At 46.6% G+C, this 20318-nt stretch overlaps 1 protein-coding gene across 5 annotated transcripts in view; it reads left to right on the top strand.

Moving 5' to 3' along the window:
- SMKR1 (small lysine rich protein 1) overlaps window positions 1-20318 on the top strand; it is a 126627-nt gene that overhangs the window by 27869 nt on the left and 78440 nt on the right. The window lies entirely within an intron of this gene.

Below are 20318 nucleotides of genomic sequence, written 5' to 3'. Positions count from 1 at the left end.
ACCTGTACTCAAATTCTCTGAGAAGGGAATTGGAATAGCATTTAGTAAGAGATAATGCTAATATAGTTTATGTTTGAAAGGGAACGGGTAATTAAAATGAAACTGGTGTAGTAATACCTTGTACAGCAGAATGTTCGGCCATTATTTGCCATTCTCAGACACAAAGTACGATGCACGATATGGTGATAGAAAACATTTGATGCTTAACTATTAGTTCTGACCATACTGTTTTAAGCAACAAGGTGCAAATAAATGCCTGTGCAAAAAAGAACAGAAGCTATCTAACCTAGTTTTGCAGCATGGTGCCTGAGACAGAAGAGACCTGCAGACAACCTTTACAAAAAATAACAATGTACACTGTCCTTGAAGCTAAGCGTATTCAAAGCCACCCTGTCACAATTATTAGAAGGCAGTAGATCAGGGGTCTCCAACTTTTTCTGTAGTGAGAGCTACATCTGATCAGTGAAACTTATTGTGAGCTACTGAAGGTTAAGCAACTCGCACATTGTTACCATACACCCCTGTTCCCAGCTTCATTGGCTTTAATTCTAGAGTCCATAGAGCCGGATACTATTGTTTGTACAAATACTTTAACTAAGGACACTATAATAGAGCTGTAATGTGTGTCAGTGAGAATGTGGTCTATAGGGATGTATTAACGTGTGCATATGAATGGGATATATGTTTATGGGTGACTGACAGCCTGTGTAGTAAGTACTTGGGGCACAGGACATACCTTTCAACATATGGGGCTGAAGGACTGGACTATTTAAGGCCCAGCGGTGCCAGGGAACAACACCTTAAACCTTCGTGGGATACCTGTTCTGGCGCACTAAAGACAGAGACACGGGAGACTTCCTTCGGCGTCAAAGATCAGCGTTTATTACTGCAGGGATGCAAAAGTCATGGGAAGTACAACAGAGTGTAGGTTCCAAGAGTCTGCTTCAAGTTGCATTTGTGTGTCGCTCTCTTTTATACAAGATCTTGTCATTGCACAATATGTAAGCAAAAGGTTACAGCTCAGTTCCCACAGTAAAATTCAAAAGGATCGCTTTCATGTATTCAGAACCCCGGAATATAATTACATTAACATCACCAGTTCCAACTGTAAAAGCACATCTTCCCACCATTAGGTACATTCCACTTGAGTTGTAAATAAGCAAGAGAAAAGAGACAAGAACAGCTGCTAGGAAGTCAGGCACACCCTAAGAAAGAGTGTGGGGGTAATATTGGAAACATGATCATAGGATCAAAGAGCTTGATCTCAGCACGTGCATGGCTGAAACAATAGGTCGGTACGACAAGATTACCCTCAAGCTGAGCCATTTGCCTCTGCAGTGTCATTCCTCCGGTCATAAAGACGCATGAAAGGAATATGCGTCTTCCGTATGGCTTGGGAACTAACAGATCACGATGCGGACACTTGCCTGTTCACTGACTACGTGAGGGCAAGAAACATAAATGAATGCCGTATCCAAAATGGAACCCAAGGGTTCAGATGTAGAAACACGTAAATGAGGCGAACCATGCCAGGTAGTGTAGTGAAAACGCGTACACTTACCGAACTCGCCATTTGCGGTTCATAGATACCAAACTCGTCCATATTCGGCAAGGCCCAAAACACCGTAACGATTTTCACGGAACCTCAGAGGCTCCTTTTGCCCTCATGTAGGCAAGCACTAGTCGAAATCAGAGTCGATCTCGATATTCATCAGATCATTCAGGTGTTGCTGAAACATTATTCTATCCATCAATGCCTCTCTGGAAACAGATGGCCTTCTTATACACGTTGTAGCACAAAGGCCACATAAGGCAGGACCACACTGTACACAAAGACAACACGTGAACAGAAATGTCATGACAACCCCTATAATCATCAGAATCTTCCAACCCCAAGTTGACATTAGACCCCAAAACCATCCTAGAAGCGTCCAATCTCCCTCGTCCACGTGTATGGACTCCGAGATTTTGTGCAACTGGGAGATGGCTTGATAAACCGTTGGAGCGTTATCAGGTATGAATATGCAGCAGCTCGAATGGATGACCTTACACACCCCACCTCTATCCGCTAGAACAACGTCTAGAACCATACGGTTCTGTAACGTCATGAGCCTGTCCGCTTGAAGCTCCGCTGTCAGATTGCCAAGGGCACTTGCAGTTATGTTAGCAGTTGACTCCACTACACGAGTTAACTGTCTCAGATTCCTGCTATTGACCATCGGGCCCCAAAACGGTAGGAAACCCTTGAAGAAGTCTCCTGCTTCTCGACCGGAAGTATCCTCTTTACTAATGACACCTCTCACAACTCTGGTTTTGTGATAGTCGGCGGTAACAGTGAAAGTCGGGGGCAAGAGATTTGCAATATAGCAGGTACCTGAGAAGTCGTGTGGTAACCACGTATATGCTCGGTCATAACATACAAAATAGGTACCCTTGGCAGTCAGAAGGACAGGGGAAGAAAGCATCGGTAGAACGTAAGTATCCACACAAGCACTCTTCCCAAGCTGAGCTCTTGGATTTCGGCCACGACCTTGCAGACAAAAGTGGCCTAGGTGAGGTACAATCCATATTGGAGGTGAGCTTTTAAGGTGTCTATCACCCACTGATATACTATACTCAGCCTCACTAAGGTACTTGTAGGCCTGCACTTCCTCCTTTGGGATGAGCGTAGCATCAAAAATGTCTCTATCTAGATCAGCAATCGCTGTCGCCAGAGACTTATGGTACGGGCCAGGACCAAAGCTTGCTGAGCGTGGCTCTCGATGGGGGTAGGAATCTAGTGCACTACGGAACATGATTTGGAATGCCCGAACTGACCCTTGGGGGCTGTACGGGAGAACCAAGTATGGAATACCCCTGTCCATGGTATGCGGCATTAGCCCACACACCCAACAATTTGTAGTATTTACCACCAACTGATGCTGATGCAAAAGTTGCACAAAGGAATTGTTTCTATATTCCGCACGTCTGACTTGCTCATGTTGGGGCAGTAAGTGAAAAGAATGTGGAGAAACGGTGGAAGCGAAATTCAGGTTGTAGAAAGGAGGAGTAGGTGAAATGGAAGGTAATAATAATTGAATCCCAAAATATACTCCACCCACCAGTAGCATTGAAACGGTTAGGAACAACATAAAGATCTTGAATAGAAAACACTTTGTACGAAACACTTCTGATCCTTGCGCCAACATTCTCTCTTTTTCCGACAGCTTCGAGAAGTCCATCCTCTAAATGAAACCGTCCGTGACGTTCTTGACGCACTTCGTTCTGAGTAGCGATTGCCAATTCCCAGGAGTTCCCAGAAATCGACAAAAGAAACCGACCTAGTGTCGATAGCTGCTAAACAGGAGGAAGTACCCGCACGGCCCTACGGTCAACCCAGATGATAGGTTAAATGAATTAGAATCAAAGTCAATAATAGTCTCTTTGCTGCAGGAAAAGAAAAGGTATATACACTACATAATGTCCACAGTGTTCATGACAACGGTAAGGGGTACTGTAAATTTCAAAAAGGGAATAAAACAGAACTCTTTTATTTGTCCTTAACGCGCGGTCAAAGTGAGTATCGACTTCTCCCGGGTTGAGTCTGATCTTCAAACAGTGGATTGGATGGCGAACAAGTGTTCGAAGGTCCAGGCAATTGTTCAGTACTTGTATTTCCCAGTGTTGAAGGAAGGGAAATTGTTTGAGGGGAGTCAACAAGGGTGTCAGATATGGGCTGAGCTTCGCTGAATGGGACAAAGCGTAGTGGAGCGTCGGTCTCGGACGAGGAAAAGCCCTTTTTTATCCAAGTATCCGCCGGCAAAGGAAACGGGACTTTCTTGGTGTGGGTGGCATGTACCCAATGCTTCCGTCCCTCCAGCCGAACCGCCGTCCTTGTTGCCAGTAGCACCTGGAAGGGTCCCACAAACCTCGGCTCAAGGTTTCGTTTTCGTCCGAAGTTACGGGTGAGGACCCAGTCCCCTGGTTGCAGCCGGTGACCAGGACCCTCTGTTTGTGACGGCAGAGCCTCAAAGACCTGTTGATGAATCAAACTCAATTTAGCAGTCAGATCATATAGATAGTCGATTAACATTGGATATTCAAGTCTGTTCAATTCTTTAGGCCTTGGAACCCCCCAAATGTTCGCAGGACGGCCGAACACAATCTCATATGGGCTGAGCCCTACTCGAGAGTGTACAGTAGCCCTGGTCGATAAGAGAGCTAGAGGCAGAGCGTCGGGCCATGATAAACCAGTTGTTGCCTGAACTTTAGCAAGTTTTAGTTTCAGGGTGCCATTGTATCCTTCCACCAAACCCGCTGACTGGGGATGATTAGCACTATGGAATTTCTGTACTATACCCAAACCACGACACACACTCTTCATCACACTTCCCACAAACTCACTTCCGTTGTCCGACCATACAATCCGAGGCATGCCGTACCTGGGGAAATACTCTTTGAGCAGAATTTTAGCTGTGGATAGAGCAGTATTATCCTTAAGAGGGTAAGCTTCAATCCATCTGGAGAACACACATACTACAACCAACACATACTTCAAATTGTTGCATCTCTCCATATGGATGAAGTCCAATTGGATAACTTCGAAAGGACATGTAGGAGGGGCAAAATGACCAGGTGGAGTGGGGGTGCCCTTGCCGGGATTATGCATCAAACATACCATGCAATTCTTAACCACTCTCTCTGCACATTTAGTAATCCCATCATTCTTCCATATAGGAGACAACAACTTGCATATGCCCTTCGAGCTAATATGTGCTGTGCCATGGGCCATTGTAACAACAGCAAGCACGTATGCATCCGGTAACATCCATCTCTGTTTCTCTGACAAGTCAACCCAACATCCATTCTCGTCTAACTTTCCCGTGCTTTCTTTCCACTTAGTCTTTTCCATTTCAGTGGCCTCATTCTGTATTTCCTTGACACTCTCCACTGTGTCCTCACACATGCTAGTTTCTGCTGGCCATCGTACTGAATTCGCAACGTACATTCGATTTGTCAGATTTCTAGCTGTCTCTTTAGCAGTTTCGTCTGCAAACGCATTACCACGACCAACATCATCCGTCACTTTTCGATGCGCACTACATTTAATTATGGCCACCTGCTTAGGCAATGTGAATGCACCTAAAAGGTCATTCACAAGCTGTCCATGCTGAATCTTCGTGCCATGCGACGTTAAGAATCCTCTTTCTTTCCACAATCGCCCAAAACTGTGTGCCACACCAAAAGCATACTGGCTGTCTGTAAACACATTCACCCGCTTCCCTCTGTACAACACACACGCTCTTGTCAAGGCGACCAACTCAGCTGCCTGGGCCGAGGTCTGACTCAATCTCGCAGTTTCCACAATCGTACTCAACGTCACTACAGCATACGCAGTTGTCACATCACCATTCGGTAACTTAAAACAGGAACCGTCAACATACAAAGTACCATCGGGATCTACCAATGGAGTATCTTTTAGGTCGATACGACCCTTCGTTTCTTCCTCAGTTCTTAGATAACAGTCATGTGATGCTACATCACTTGACTCTGTGTTGATCGGCAATAATGTTGCTGGATTCAACACATTACACCTTTTTATCCGTATATGACTAGCCAGTAACGTCAGCTCATACCCAGACAACCTTGCGCTCGTCAAATGTTGAGTTTTCGTTCGGTTTAAGAGAGTGTCAACTGCATGCGGAACCATCACCGTAAGCATATTATCCATGACCAGACCTGCGGACTGTCGAATGGACGCCGCAGCTGCCGCTGTTGCTCTTAAACAACTCGGCAAAGCTCTAGCTACTGGGTCTAAGGTCGAAGAAAAATATGCGCAGGGACGCTGTTTGTCACCAAATTGTTGCGCCAGAACACTCAACGCACAACCATCCCTCTCGTGAACGTACAGTGTAAACGGCTTACTGTAATCAGGAGTACCTAACACAGGAGCTGAACACAACGCATCACGTAATTCAGAAAAACCTTTTTGACACTCTTCAGTCCATGGCAAAGGAGTCGGAACATCCTTGCAGGTGAGAGCTAACAATGGTTTCGCCAAGAGTGAAAAATTTGGGATCCATTGTCTGCAGTATGACGTAATACCTAGAAAGGCACGTACATCTCTCTGAGTTTTAGGCACAGTCATTCGAGAAATCGCTGCAATTCTCTCTGGGGTCAACCTTCTCCCTTCTTTTGACAATAAGTGACCTAAGTAGGTTACCTCTTGGCAACAATATTGCAGCTTTGATGGTGACACCTTGTGATGTAAGTCACATAAATGCCGCAACAACGAAACTGTAGTAGTTCTACAAATATCTTCGGTATCAGCAGCTACCAACAGGTCGTCAACGTACTGAATCAAGGCTGCGCCTGCCGGTAACACAAATGAATCAAGTTGACTTTTAAGGGCTTGACTGTAGATAGACGGACTCTCACAATAGCCCTGTGGTGCACGTTTCAGTCTAAAACTGCGACCACCTAATGAGAATCCGAATAGGTCTCTGCTTTCCTCAGCAATCGGGATACTAAAGAAAGCATTCTTTAGGTCGATCACCGTGAACCAGGAGGCAGAAGCTGGAATCAGAGTTAGCAAAGTGGTGATATCAGGGACCACGGGAAACTGTGGAATCACGATTTTATTCACCTCTCTCAAATCGATTATGAAACGGTACACAGGAGGTTTAGATGGATCAGTGCGTTTTAAAATTGGTAGTACAGGACTATTACACACATTTCCTCGAGTTTCTTCAACTACATCCTTTTTGATCAGGTCGTGTACAATCGCTAATAGCGCCCGTTCTCCCTCAATGGAGATACGATACTGTGGTATACGTGGCAGTCGCACATTTGGTTTCAGCTTGATCATATAGGGTGGGATGTCCAAGAGACCCACGTCATTGGGACCTGTGGCCCATAGAGACGCAGGAAGGGAGCTCAATTCCGGTGGGAGTTTATCGATCGACAAGTACATAGGAGAGATTACTCTTCGACCTAATGTAAGCTCCACTCCTTCAGGGGAGCAGTACAATGTCGCATATAACCGTTTTAACAAATCCAAGCCCAAAAGATTCTCACCACAACCAGTAGATAGAATCAATGGAGCCTCCAACTCACGAGGACCGATAGTGAGGGGCAAAGGGCTGGAGACAGGATTTCTAACCGGGGCGCCAGAGAATCCAACGGAAACATTTGTTAAGCCAGACAAAGGTGCGCCAGGGAGTTTCGAATGCATGATGGAACTTTTCGTTGCACCAGTGTCTAACAGAAAAGGCTCGACTACGCCAGATGTAGCAACTGCGACGTAAGGCCCGCCCTGATCAACCGGAACTGATACTACTCCCTCTCTTTGTCGGTGGCTGTCCTAGTAATGATCGTTTGCAACAGTTTCATGTTCAACGTAGTAGTCGTCCACATGATATTGTGTAGATCTAACTGACCCCGTATTTCGTTGGTCAAAACAATTATTCGTATCTGATGAATTCTGAGGGCGATCGTTCTGATTGTGAATGGTACCGCGGCCTCTACCTCGAGATGCCTGCTGAGGACCACCACGGCTTCCTCGTGATGACACACCATTCAGACGGTCACGCAAAGCGGGACAGTCGTATTTTATATGTCCCTCTCTTCTACAATATGCACATTGGTTATACCCAAGCATAGATCTAAAGTCAGAGGAGTCAGGACGTGACTGTATTCTGGAGGATTGTGATTGTGGTCTATATTGCTGTTGTAAATCAGTGTGATTTGAACGCGGAGGATACGCTTGCTGCAACAAAACCTTCGTTTTCAGCTCCTTCGTTTTTTTATCTACACGATCACTTTCTTCTTTTTCCCTATTCTCATAATATTGAGCCGTCGCTAATATTTGTGCCGTGGTTGAAACAGCCCATGCACTTTCTGAATTTTTCAATTTGTTGCATAGTTCTGGCAACAAATTCAACACGAATTTGTCAACAAACAACCGTTGGCCTCCCTCAGTGCCCATATCCTGACCACTATGATCGACAAATGCCTCTTCGAATCTAGTAAAGAAATCGGAGACACTCTCGTCCTTCTTCTGCTTACAAGCTGCTAATTTATCCCAGTTTACCCTCATCGCCGGCATAAGCGTTTTCATGAACGTAATTATTCTCTGGGGCAGATCCGAAATTACCTGCTCTGGCTTAGCCCCACCAACTTGTCGGCCATCGGCCGCTATTATTGCAGCCCAATCGCCGCCTAACTCATTCGCATGATTTTCCTGACGAATTTTCGCCCAAACGGGCTGTGGTACAACATTTCCAAACAGCATGTCGATGTCGGCAAGGTTCATAATAGTCGCATCTACTAATTGAGACAACTCCTTGTAGTAACCCGCCGGATTCTTGCGTGGATCAGGTAAGGACTGTTTGACTTGTAAGACTTCTGATCGCTTCCATGGGAGGTGTATCCAAACTCTTTGGAAATGCGGAGGGATCGGGGGGGCAGCACCAGGATCACCTGGCATCCATACTGGCGGAACCTCTCTCATAGGGTACTGACCAGGAGCCGCTTTCCAATTCTCAGAGTCGTCATCAAACGCCACTCGAGAATGCACTGTCGACCTAAGGGCTAACAGTCGCTCTAAGGCACGTCGTACATCTCCACCTACAATCATACCGCTCGAAAATTGACTCTGAAGTTCAACCATATCGGGCGGTACGTTATCTAAATCGTTATTATACCATTCTTCCCTCAAAAAGTTACACATTTCTTCGAACACGAATCTCTGTGTAGGCTCATTAAACTGAGAAAACGTCTCAAAAACCATGCGTAGTTGGCAGGATGTCTTATCCACCTATGTGCCATTGTCACTAGCGTCTCTTTTTCCCTCCCACTAGGGATCTGACTCCGTCTTTGGGGAGTTTCAGAAGTATCGGATGGAAATAACTGACCAGAAAGCGGTGAATAAAGGGTAGCAACAGTGTTAGGGATACGATTACGAACAGAAGGAGAAAGGAGAGCAGGAGCCACAACGTATGAAGTGAAGGCAGACACAGCAGAAGCAGGCAAGGTAGTCGGGGTGGCAGGGACAAGAGGCAGAGAGGGTACAGTCAAAGGAGCAGTAGGAATAGAGACAGGTGGTGCGACAAACGTGGGACCAACAACGGGCTGACCCGCAGCCGCCGGAACAACAGGAGGGACAACCGGAGGAACAACAGGCGGAACTATAGGAGGAACTACAGGGGCCGTAGCACCCTGTGCATAAGGAGGTGGCGATTTCATCAAATACGCTAACAGGGGATCCTCCTTCGAATCCTCTTCTTTCTTATCCTGACTAGTTGGAAAAACCGGATAACATTTGTCTATCCTCATATGATGTAGTCTAGTGGAAACTTCTATTTCTTTTTCTTCTTTATCTCGCTGACATTGTTGTACAACTTGCATTATCGGAACGAAACCTTCTCTTCGATCCTTTTTAAGCTGTTTGATTTCTTTCTGCTTGGCCTCTTTACGCCACAACCGAAAAGAATCAAACATAGCTGGTCTAGCTTTCCTTTTGAATAATTTAGCTTCAAGATTATCTAAAATCGTAAGTTCAAAACTTCCATGCGTGGCCAACTAAGGACACCATCTTTTTTCGTGTAACGGACCCAATATTTATTATAAATAATAGGACCCACACCATGTCGACTATAGAGCTCATATATCGGAGTTCCAACTGGAGGTATCGTACACGAGTCCTCCAACCGGGAATCCTTGTTGCAACATTTAAAAAGACCAAGAAATCCACTATGGCTAGGCATCGTGCACACTAACCTAGAATCAAACTTCAAGGGTTACCGAAGCACTAATCCTTCGTGGAACACAAAACCCTCGGTTTTTGGCAATTGCAATTGTCAAATAAAAACTAAGGACCAACAACTAAGAACCACAAATGCAATGGAACCATGCAAACAACAAAGCTTCAACAAGCTGAAACAACAACTAAGGACTGGGAGGGACCCACAAATACTTAACTGAGAGCTTCAATGGCGTCACCAGGAAGGCCCGTCTATCGTCTCGCTGTACGAAAGGTCTACGGCAAGCGTCGAAAACAGGTCGACAGTCAGGGCATCGGTCCGTCACAGCCGTCAGGAGGCGGGAATCTTCGCGGGAAAAATCTTCGGACCACTTATTTCGACAACAGGATCGATGAAGCGGGGTGCACCTTTTTCTCGGAGATTTCACACGAAGTTCCTCACAATCGTCAGGCTTTGGACCGGTACCGCCGATGTCGCCCCACGTTGGGCGCCAACTGAAGGACTGGACTATTTAAGGCCCAGCGGTGCCAGGGAACAACACCCTAAACCTTCGTGGGATACCTGTTCTGGCGCACTAAAGACAGAGACACGGGAGACTTCCTTCGGCGTCAAAGATCAGCGTTTATTACTGCAGGGATGCAAAAGTCATGGGAAGTACAACAGAGTGTAGGTTCCAAGAGTCTGCTTCAAATTGCATTTGTGTGTCGCTCTCTTTTATACAAGATCTTGTCATTGCACAATATGTAAGCAAAAGGTTACAGCTCAGTTCCCACAGTAAAATTCAAAAGGATCGCTTTCATGTATTCAGAACCCCGGAACATAATTACATTAACATCACCAGTTCCAACTGTAAAAGCACATCTTCCCACCATTAGGTACATTCCACTTGAGTTGTAAATAAGCAAGAGAAAAGAGACAAGAACAGCTGCTAGGAAGTCAGGCACACCCTAAGAAAGAGTGTGGGGGTAATATTGGAAACATGATCATTACAAGTCCAATACATACATAGGATCAAAGAGCTTGATCTCAGCACGTGCATGGCTGAAACAATAGGTCGGTACGACAAGATTACCCTCAAGCTGAGCCATTTGCCTCTGCAGTGTCATTCCTCCGGTCATAAAGACGCATGAAAGGAATATGCGTCTTCCGTATGGCTTGGGAACTAACAGGTCACGATGCGGACACTTGCCTGTTCACTGACTACGTGAGGGCAAGAAACATAAATGAATGCCGTATCCAAAATGGAACCCAAGGGTTCAGATGTAGAAACACGTAAATGAGGCGAACCATGCCAGGTAGTGTAGTGAAAACGCGTACACTTACCGAACTCGCCATTTGCGGTTCATAGATACCAAACTCGTCCATATTCGGCAAGGCCCAAAACACCGTAACGATTTTCACGGAACCTCAGGGCACATTTACATGTATAACCCAAACAGTGGCGGCTGGTGACTTTTGAAAAAGGTGAGGCGTAAAAGTTGTGCATGAGTTACCTGCGGCGAGAGAGACTGACGGCCAAAAGAGGGGTTCATGGAATTTCCCCCTAAGAAAATTTTGAAAAAAAGAGTGGCCAAATGGTGCATTTTCAAACAAATTTGAGAAAGCAAGTTGGTTAATATATCAATCAAAAGATTTCATATGCTTATCCAGTATATCCACAGAACTTCATAACGGATTTTGCGATAACACCTCTTAATATGCTAGTGAAGTATCTTACATCTGATGCTGTGATGGCAGAAAAGCCTCGTTATAGGAGCAAGACTTACTAAGTGTCAGTGGTGGTTGGTGAAGTCTGAGAGTGGTGAGCTGAGAGGGGGCACAACATTTTTATGGAAGTCCATGGCGATTTACTGTGCATGTTATTATGGGGTTGTATTAGTTCTCAGGCTAATTGACAGAAGAGAGTTACACATGTAGGGGGTGCCAGGCAAAGTTATTTTCATTTTAACAGTAGAGTGCACTGTTTACAATATATATTTTGTTATTGGGGGAGATCAATGCTGACTCATTCATAGGCCTAGCGAAAAAGTGCCACTTGCAGGCAAGTCTGCATCTGCAGCGTCCGAAGAGGATACTCCCTTGGCCTTTCCATAAATAAAGTCAAAATCCGTGGGAGTCAGAAACTTTTGGCACATCAGCACACTACCATCTCTCTCAAGATAAGGGCCTGCACTTACCCAATTATAGAGCATATGTAATTGTAAAGCGACAATAAAGACAAAAGAGAGTTGATCAGGCCCCATAACCACAGAAGCTTGAAAACACTGGAGTTTACAGTCCCCTTTGATTAATGGCAAGGCAAGATTCCCTGCTCTTCACAAGGGCGAACAAAGCACACTTTTTTACTGCTCGCTCATTGAAAAAATTAAACTAAATTCAGTCACACTTCATCCAAGAAAAAGGACAGACATTCATTGTAATCTAAATAGTTTCTAATCTGCAGTGTGTCTGAGTCATGGCCAGCAATGCGTGCCCTAATGCCTAGTAGCAAGAAAAACACAAAAGTCACTTTTCATATCAGGATGTAAGATGGTTGGAGTGCTTACATGAGCACCAGTTACGTTGCACAAAGACACATACATTTATTGTTAGGCATGAGGAGATTTGATTGCGATTTGCCCAGGATGACAGGAGGTTGAGCGAACGCCGAGACTCAAGCCTGGTTCCCCTGCTTGTTATTTATAAATAGTCACAAACACAATTTATTATTAGCAGCCAGCACCCTTAAAAATAAACAGCAGCACTAGCCTACAGCCGCATATTCGAACACTGGCGACGGCGGCATTGGCATACCATAGAAATACTTGAACATAAAACAGAGTTTACCTTTGGTTTTACTCTGTGGCCCGCCGGTTCTGTGACTTGGGGAACATGCTTGTAATTTCGGCCTGGGACATGTCCAGTGGCGAGGGGATTCACAAGGTGATTAAAGGTGGGGTCTTGCGTGCAGCGCTCCCTCATGTGCAAAACAGTGGCAATGTGCACATTCACAAGTGAGAAGAGAGGCAAAACTCAAGTGTGCTCTGGGAGTAAATACGAGCAGGATGATCCCATTTCGCCAGTCTCACAGTCTGTACTGCAGATTCATAATCTCGCCACAGTAAAGTTTGAATCGAAATTTGCATTGAGCAACAATGCGTCAGGCCGGATGGTAAAGGGCACATCGAAGGAACGCTGCAGACAGCTTAGTTAACTCCCGTATCAGCTAACCAGGCAGAGCAAAAAAAAACGAATGGTAAAAAAAAAAAAAAACACTTCCTGATCTGTATCGTGACCCCGTGTGTGAAACCTCTCTCAGTCAGGTTAATCATGAGCCAGAGGAAGGTACAATGCTATGGACCGGTGCCTAAAGTCAGCCAATCCTGGCGCAGCATTAACATCGCCACTGCGCCAGGATAGGCTAAAGAGCAGGGCTAATTCTGCCCATAATGAGACCCGGCTCCCCCGGGTCTCTGCCTGTGTGAGTGCTAGGGGAGGGGGAGGAGGGAAGGGGCTACTGCGTGTGTGCGCATGCGTGGGCAAGTCATAAAAATGACTTGTCCTAAATGCGCACACACTGCTGCTGCCCCCCTGCCCTCCCTGCCACGCTCGTGCTATCTGCCAGCCGCCCGCCCCCACACCCGATCACAATGACGTCACTATAGTTCGTGACTCCGAGTCTCCGGACCGACCTCAAAATAAATGCATTATGACTCGGTAATTTTACTTTTTGTTATGTATGCAGTGACGGTCATCCATGGCTAGTGGGGCAACGCCCCAATGCCCCCAATGGACGAACCGCCACTGAACCCAAACATAAAACCATTTTTTTTTAATGGGAGAAATTTAAAGTGCCGAATAATGTTCTGCAAAAATGTTCATAATATGGCAAATTATTCTGCACTTTAAATTTCTCCCACTTAAAATAATGTATGTATATTTCATTCTGATAGATACATCTGCCGTGTGGATTCCTCACCTTGTGAATATCCCCTTGCGTCAGCAACATTCGGAAATTCTTTTTGTAGCCTCGCGCCGACGTGGACTCGGACGTCATAGAGATACGACATCGCTCGCGACTCCGCTGACGTCACCGACGCCTACAATAGGCCCACGCCGGCGTGATGACATCAGTTCCCTTTTTTCCGCGTCGTCGACGCTAACGGTTTCGGGATACTCTGTAGCTTCTAGTAACTCTGTTACTGTTTTTCTTCGTTTCTCTGTTCTCTTGACTCTTTGTCTTTTTATTATGTCGACAAAGAAGACAGGTTTTAAACCCTGCAGAGAATGTGGAAAGATGATGTCCGTTACGGACCCACACCAGGACTGTATTTGGTGTTTGAGCTCCGACCACGATGTGGATGAGTGTTCGTCGTGCCAAAAGATGAATCCAAAGGCCCTGCGAGAAAGGGAGTCTAAGCTTCTTGTGGCAAAATTGAAAGCCGATAAGATTCAGAAATCTTCGAAATCCCACTCGAAGAAGTCGAGATCGAGGTCGAGATCAAGGTCTAGAGAGGCGTCGGCTTCAAAGTCTTCGTAGGATCATGCTTCGAGGTCACGTAAGAAGCATAAGAAAAGGAGACATGAATCTCGACGTCATTCTGGTGATAAGTCTGACTCGAGGTCGAGATCACCCAAGAAGATTAAATCGAAAGTGATTCCTCCACAAGAGATTTCAGATCAAGAAGGCGAGGCCTCGCCTTCGGAGTCACAAGTTCATTCTCCGACTCCGATCCGACTCCGGCACCGTCTCCAACTCAAGAAGAGGTCGATGAAGTTCCTGTTGAGGAAGAGGTATCGACTCCTGTTGTTGAAACAGATTTGAATCTACCTCGAGGTCGACCTGAGCATCCACCTTTTCCAGCTCCAGGTCAGGATCCTTCGGCGTTTCTCAACGCTATGTATGGTGTTTTCTCGAGGTCATGGTACCCCTCTGAAGCGCCTTCGGGTCCCATGGGTCCAATGGCATTTAATTTGGGTGTGCCTCACTCTTATGCCCCGGCACCTTTCAGGCCGTATATGCCAGCCCCGACCCCGCTGTGGCAGTACCAGGCTCCACCGAGGTCGACGCCGATGTCGACGCCGGCTCAACCGAAGTCGACGACTCCAGCACCGGCGTCGCCCACTCCAAGCAAATCTCTAGAGCACCCTTCTAAACCTTCGGATTCGATACCGACGTCGGCTCCGGCGCAGTCGGAGTCGACAGTGGATCCGGCTGCACTCCGTGTTAAGCAGAGATCTAGGAGAGAGGCTCAACGTCTCCTGGAAGAGCGGAGGTATTGTGAGTCTCATTCTGACTTGGAAGAAGGTGAGCTGGATGAAAATTATTTCGAAGATCTAGCGGAGGCTAGTGGTCTTGAATTTTCCCCAGAGTGGGTATTACCATCAGGTCCTGATGCACCGTCTAAGGATGTTCAGCCATATCATATGGTAATGAAAAAAGCAGCTGGACTTTTAGGTTTAACATTGCCTACTGTTGAATTTAAATCAAATCTGCTTACTGAGGTTCTTCATTCTCCGAGCTCTGCTGTGGAGCCATTGCTCCCATTTAATGATGCTTTGACTGAACCCATTATGGAGGTGTGGAAGAAGCCTCTTTCTGCTCCTGCTGTCTCAAAAGGTGTGGCTAGGAGATATAGAGTGGCTCCTGAGGACCCTGCCTTTTTGTCATCTCACCCTTCTCCTGAAAGTTTGGTGATTCAAGCTGCATGTTCAAAGAAGTCAGTTGGTGCTTTTCCACAAGTGCCTAGTGACAAGGAAGCTAAAAAGCAGGATCAAGTGGCCAAGAAAACCTTCTCTTCCGCGAGTATGGCATTAAAATCAACAAATGCCACTTGCCTTATGGGAAGATATGTGCACGCACTTATGGACTCTATGCGTACATTGATCCCTAAGGTTCCAGAAGACTGCAGAAGTGACTTTGAGGAAGTTTTATCTGACACTCAAGCGGCAGCTCGTCAAGTTATCCAGAGCGGCCTTGATACTGCAGATTCTCTCAGGATCTTGACTTTTTATCTGAAACAAGAGAAATTCAAGATGCTCACCCTTGCTCAGGTTCTTCAGGCACTGCTGGAAGAAGAATGGATGGTGTCGCTCGACTTGCAGGATGCGTACTTTCACATCCCAATCCTGAAGTCGCACAGGAAATATCTCCGTTTTACAGTGGGTTCGCAGCACTATCAGTTTGCGGTCCTTCCATTTGGACTTACTACTGCGCCTCGAGTCTTCACCAAGGTGATGGCAGTGGTGGCGGCGCATCTCAGAAGATCAGGGATTCCTGTATTCCCTTATTTGGACGACTGGCTGATCAAAGCAGAGTCGTCAGAGAAAGTGCTCCATCATCTGCGAGAGACAACCCAGTTGTTGTACAGGTTGGGTTTTTCGATAAATGTACCCAAGTCTCACCTGGTGCCCTCCCAGCGCAACCTGTTCATAGGTGCTGTACTGGTCACAACTGTATGTCGTGCATTCCCTCCTCCTCAAAGGATTCACGACATACAGGAAATGATTCCTTTATTTTACAATGGAGCGGTCGTTCCAGTCCTGAAGGTCCTTCGCCTGCTCGGTCTGATGGCTTCATGCATTCTGTTGGTCAACCATGCACGCTGGCACATGAGGGCACTCCAGTGGTGCCTCCGCAGGCAGTGGTATCAGCACAACGGAGATCTCAGGGAGTCAGTGAGGATCTCCAGAGAAGCTGCGGCGGATCTATCTTGGTGGGGCGTGGAAGGCAATCTGTCTCAGGGGAAGCCTTTTCAGTTGCCTCCTGCGGTAGCCACAGTGATAACCGATGCATCCACTCTAGGGTGGGGTGCTCATCTGGGGGATCTGGAGGTCAAAGGTCTTTGGTCTCTAGAGGAAAGGTTGCTTCACATCAACCTTCTAGAATTGCGGGCGATACGTTTGGCGCTCAAGGCCTTCCTCCCCTCCCTTCTCGGTCGTTCAGTTCAGGTCCTGACGGACAACACGACCGCGATGTGGTACATCAACAAACAGGGAGGAGTGGGGTTGCGGTGTCTCTGCAGAGAGGCCCTGCGTCTCTGGTCCTGGATTCAGGACCATCAGATTTGTCTGATGGCAAATCATCTGGCCGGGGTTCTGAACGTTCGTGCAGACAGTCTCAGTCGGCAGTTCTCTGCCGACCACGCGTGGAGGCTTCACCCGGAGGTGGTTCACGACATCTTTCAGATGTGGGGGACTCCTCGGTTGGACCTGTTTGCCACTCGCGAGAATGTTCACTGCCTGTCGTTCTGCAGTCTCCAGTATCCGATGCAAGGAGCCTTGGGGGACGCGTTTCAGTTGAGTTGGGGAAATCAACTCCTTTACGCGTTTCCTCCCATACCTTTGATTCCTCGGGTTCTGAGGAAGATTCGCCAAGACCGGGCCCAAGTCATATTGGTCGCCCCGGACTGGCCAAGAAGGGTGTGGTATTCAGATCTTCTCCACCTCTCCTCTCACCTGCCGCTCCGTCTCCCTCTCAGGGCAGACCTCCTCTCTCAGATGGGGGGGGGGCAGGTTCTACACCCCCACCTCCAGACATTACACATTCATGCCTGGAGATTGAACGGGCAACCTGAATTCCTTTTCCCTCCCGCCTGACTTGGTGGATGTCATCTTGTCAGCCAGGCGTGACTCCACTAAGTCTATCTATTCCTATAGATGGTCAACATTTGTCACGTGGTGTGGGGAAAAGTCTATTGACCCTTTGAGAGCCCATTTGTCTGATGTTCTCCAGTTTGCCCTTTCTCTGGCGCAACACGGGCTTGCTGTTAACACAGTGAAGGGTTATCTTTCAGCGCTGTCGGCATTTCTCTGCTTGCCTGACCAGCCATCTCTTTTTAAATCTCCTGTTGTTTTAAGGTTTTTGAAGGGCCTCACAAATAAATTCCCTCCTACTCCTTTTATTGTGCCTCAGTGGGACTTAAATCTTGTATTGACCTTTTTGATGGGTGCTCCCTTTGAGCCTCTTCACAAATGTCCTATGAGGCTTCTGACTCTTAAAACAGTCTTCCTCGTTGCAATAACCTCGGCAAGGAGGGTAAGTGAGCTTCAAGCTCATAGTTACAAGCCCCCTTTCTTGACCATTCATGCTGATCGAATGGTTCTTAGGACCAGGGATGCTTTTCTGCCTAAGGTGGTAACTCCCTTTCATCTAGGACAGTCCATTACCCTTCCTACCTTCTATCCTCCCCCTCACCCTTCTAAGGAGGAAGAGAGACTGCACCGTCTGGACCCCAAAAGGGCGGTGTCTTTTTACTTGGACAGATCTGAAGACTTTCCTTTGGATGACCAACTCTTCATTGGGTTCGCTGGTTGCAAGAAAGGAAGAGCGGTCCATAAAAGGACTTTGTCGAGATGGATCGTCCTCTGTATAAAGATCTGCTACTCTTTGGCCGGTAAGGAACCACCAGAGGGTATAAGGGCTCATTCTACAAGGGCTAAGTCTTCTACCTCAGCATTGGCTAGAGGTGTTCCTGTAGAGGATATTTGTAGAGCGGCAACTTGGTCTTCCCTCCTCACTTTCGCGAAGCATTACTGCTTGGATTCCGAAGTGAGGAGGGACGGTCATTTTGTGCGCTCTGTTCTCCAGGATTTCCTGGTTTAGAAGAGTGGACACCCTCCTCCGGGAGTGGGGACTGCTGTGGGACTCTATTCACAAGGTGAGGAATCCACACAGCAGATGTATCTATCTGAAGAACAAGTTACTTACCTTCTGTAACGCTTTTTCTGGTAGATACAATATCTGCCTGTGGATTCCTCACTGTCCCACCCCCCTCCCCGTTGTCCACTCTTCTATACCAGAGTTTCTGTAATGTATTTATTTTATTGTCAAGGATTTGTTTATTTCAAATGTTTTATTGCATTTGTTTAACACTATGTGTGTTACCTTGATATTTTTATGATATTTGTACTGCGTATACTGTGTATATGTCTACTGTCATTGGTCCGTCCGTGTGCCTCGAAGGCACGGAAAAAAGGGCGGAACTGATGTCATCACGCCGGCGTGGGCCTATTGTAGGCGTCGGTGACGTCAGCGGAGTCGCAAGCGATGTCGTGTCTCTATGACGTCCGAGTCCACGTCGGCGCGAGGCTACAAAAAGAATTTCCGAATGTTGCTGACGCAAGGGGATATTCACAAGGTGAGGAATCCACAGGCAGATATTGTATCTACCAGAAAAAGCGTTACAGAAGGTAAGTAACTTGTTCGTTATTAATATGGCACCCTGTCTACCAGTCGCTGGGAGCAAGATGCCTTGATTCCTCAAGTTCTAAGAAAGATTTGCCAAGACAGGGCCCAAGTCATTTTAATAGTTCAGGATTGGCTCCAAAGGGTTTGGTACATGGACCATCTTTACCCCTCATTGTACCCTCCACTCCGTCTACCGCTTAGGACAGACCTCAGCTTGCAATCGCAGGGGCGGGATCTACACCTCCACCTCCACCTTCATGCCTCGAGATTGTTCGGGCAACCTGAGCTCTTTTTCTCTCCCACCTGATGTAGTGGACGTTATTTGATCAGCCTGAACACACTCTACCAAGTCTGTCTATGCTGGCAGGTGGGTGAAATGTGTGAAATTGTGTGGAAAGAAGTCATTTGACCCCTTGAAAGCCCATTTATCTGATGTTTTAAGTTTTGCACTTTTCCTGGCACATCAGGGTTGTGCTGTGGCTACTGTTAAAGGTTACCTATCTGCTTTGTCGGCTTTTCTTAGTTTGCCAGATCAGCCTTCACTGTTTAAATCCCATATAGTTATAAGATTTATTAAGGGTCTAATTAATAGGTTTTCTCCCACTCCACTTAATATGCCTCAGTGGGATCTTATCTTGTTCTTACCTTTCTGATGGGTTCCCCTTTTGAACCCTTACATAGTTGCCCATTAAGATTTCTTGCATTCAAAACTATATTTTTAGTTGCAATTACATGCGGATAAGATGGTTCTTTGGACCAGAGTTGTTTTCCTGCCTAAGGTGATCACACCGCTCCACTTGGGGTAGTCGATTACCTTGCCGACTTTTTACCCTACCCCTTCCATCTAAGGAGGAGGAGGGACTTCATTGTTTGGACGCCAAGAGGGCAGTGAGCTTCTACTTGGATAGAACCAAAGAATTCAGACTGGATTACCAGCTTTTTATCGGATATGTGGGCAAGATGAAGGGCAAGGCTCTCCACAAAAGAACTTTGTCCAGGTGGATAATCCTGTGCATCAATATTTGCTATGCCATAGCCAAGAAGAAGCCTCCTGAAGGTATTCTTGTTCATTCAACCAGAGCTAAATCTTTTTCTTCAGCTTTGGCTAGAAGTGTCGCTGTGATTGGCATCTACAAGGTGACAACTTGGGCTTTCCTCCACACTTTTGCAAAGCATTATTGCTTAGATTCGGAAGTGAGAAGGGACGGACATTTTGCTTGTTCTGTGTTACAGGATTTTTTGGTACAGGAAGGCAGGCACCCTCCCCCGAATGCGGGACTGCTCGAGGATTCTATTCAAAAGGTGAGGATTCCACAGGCAGATGTATCCATCAGAAGAACAAGTTAGTTACCTTTGGTATTGCTTTTTCTGGTGCATAAAGAATCTGCCTGTGGGTTTCTCACTGA

This window comes from Lissotriton helveticus, chromosome 1_1 (genome assembly GCF_964261635.1).
Source record: "Lissotriton helveticus chromosome 1_1, aLisHel1.1, whole genome shotgun sequence".
Taxonomy (NCBI): Eukaryota; Metazoa; Chordata; class Amphibia; order Caudata; family Salamandridae; genus Lissotriton; species Lissotriton helveticus.
The sequence above is the reverse complement of the archived record's forward strand: the minus strand, read 5'-3'. Positions and strand labels throughout refer to the sequence as shown.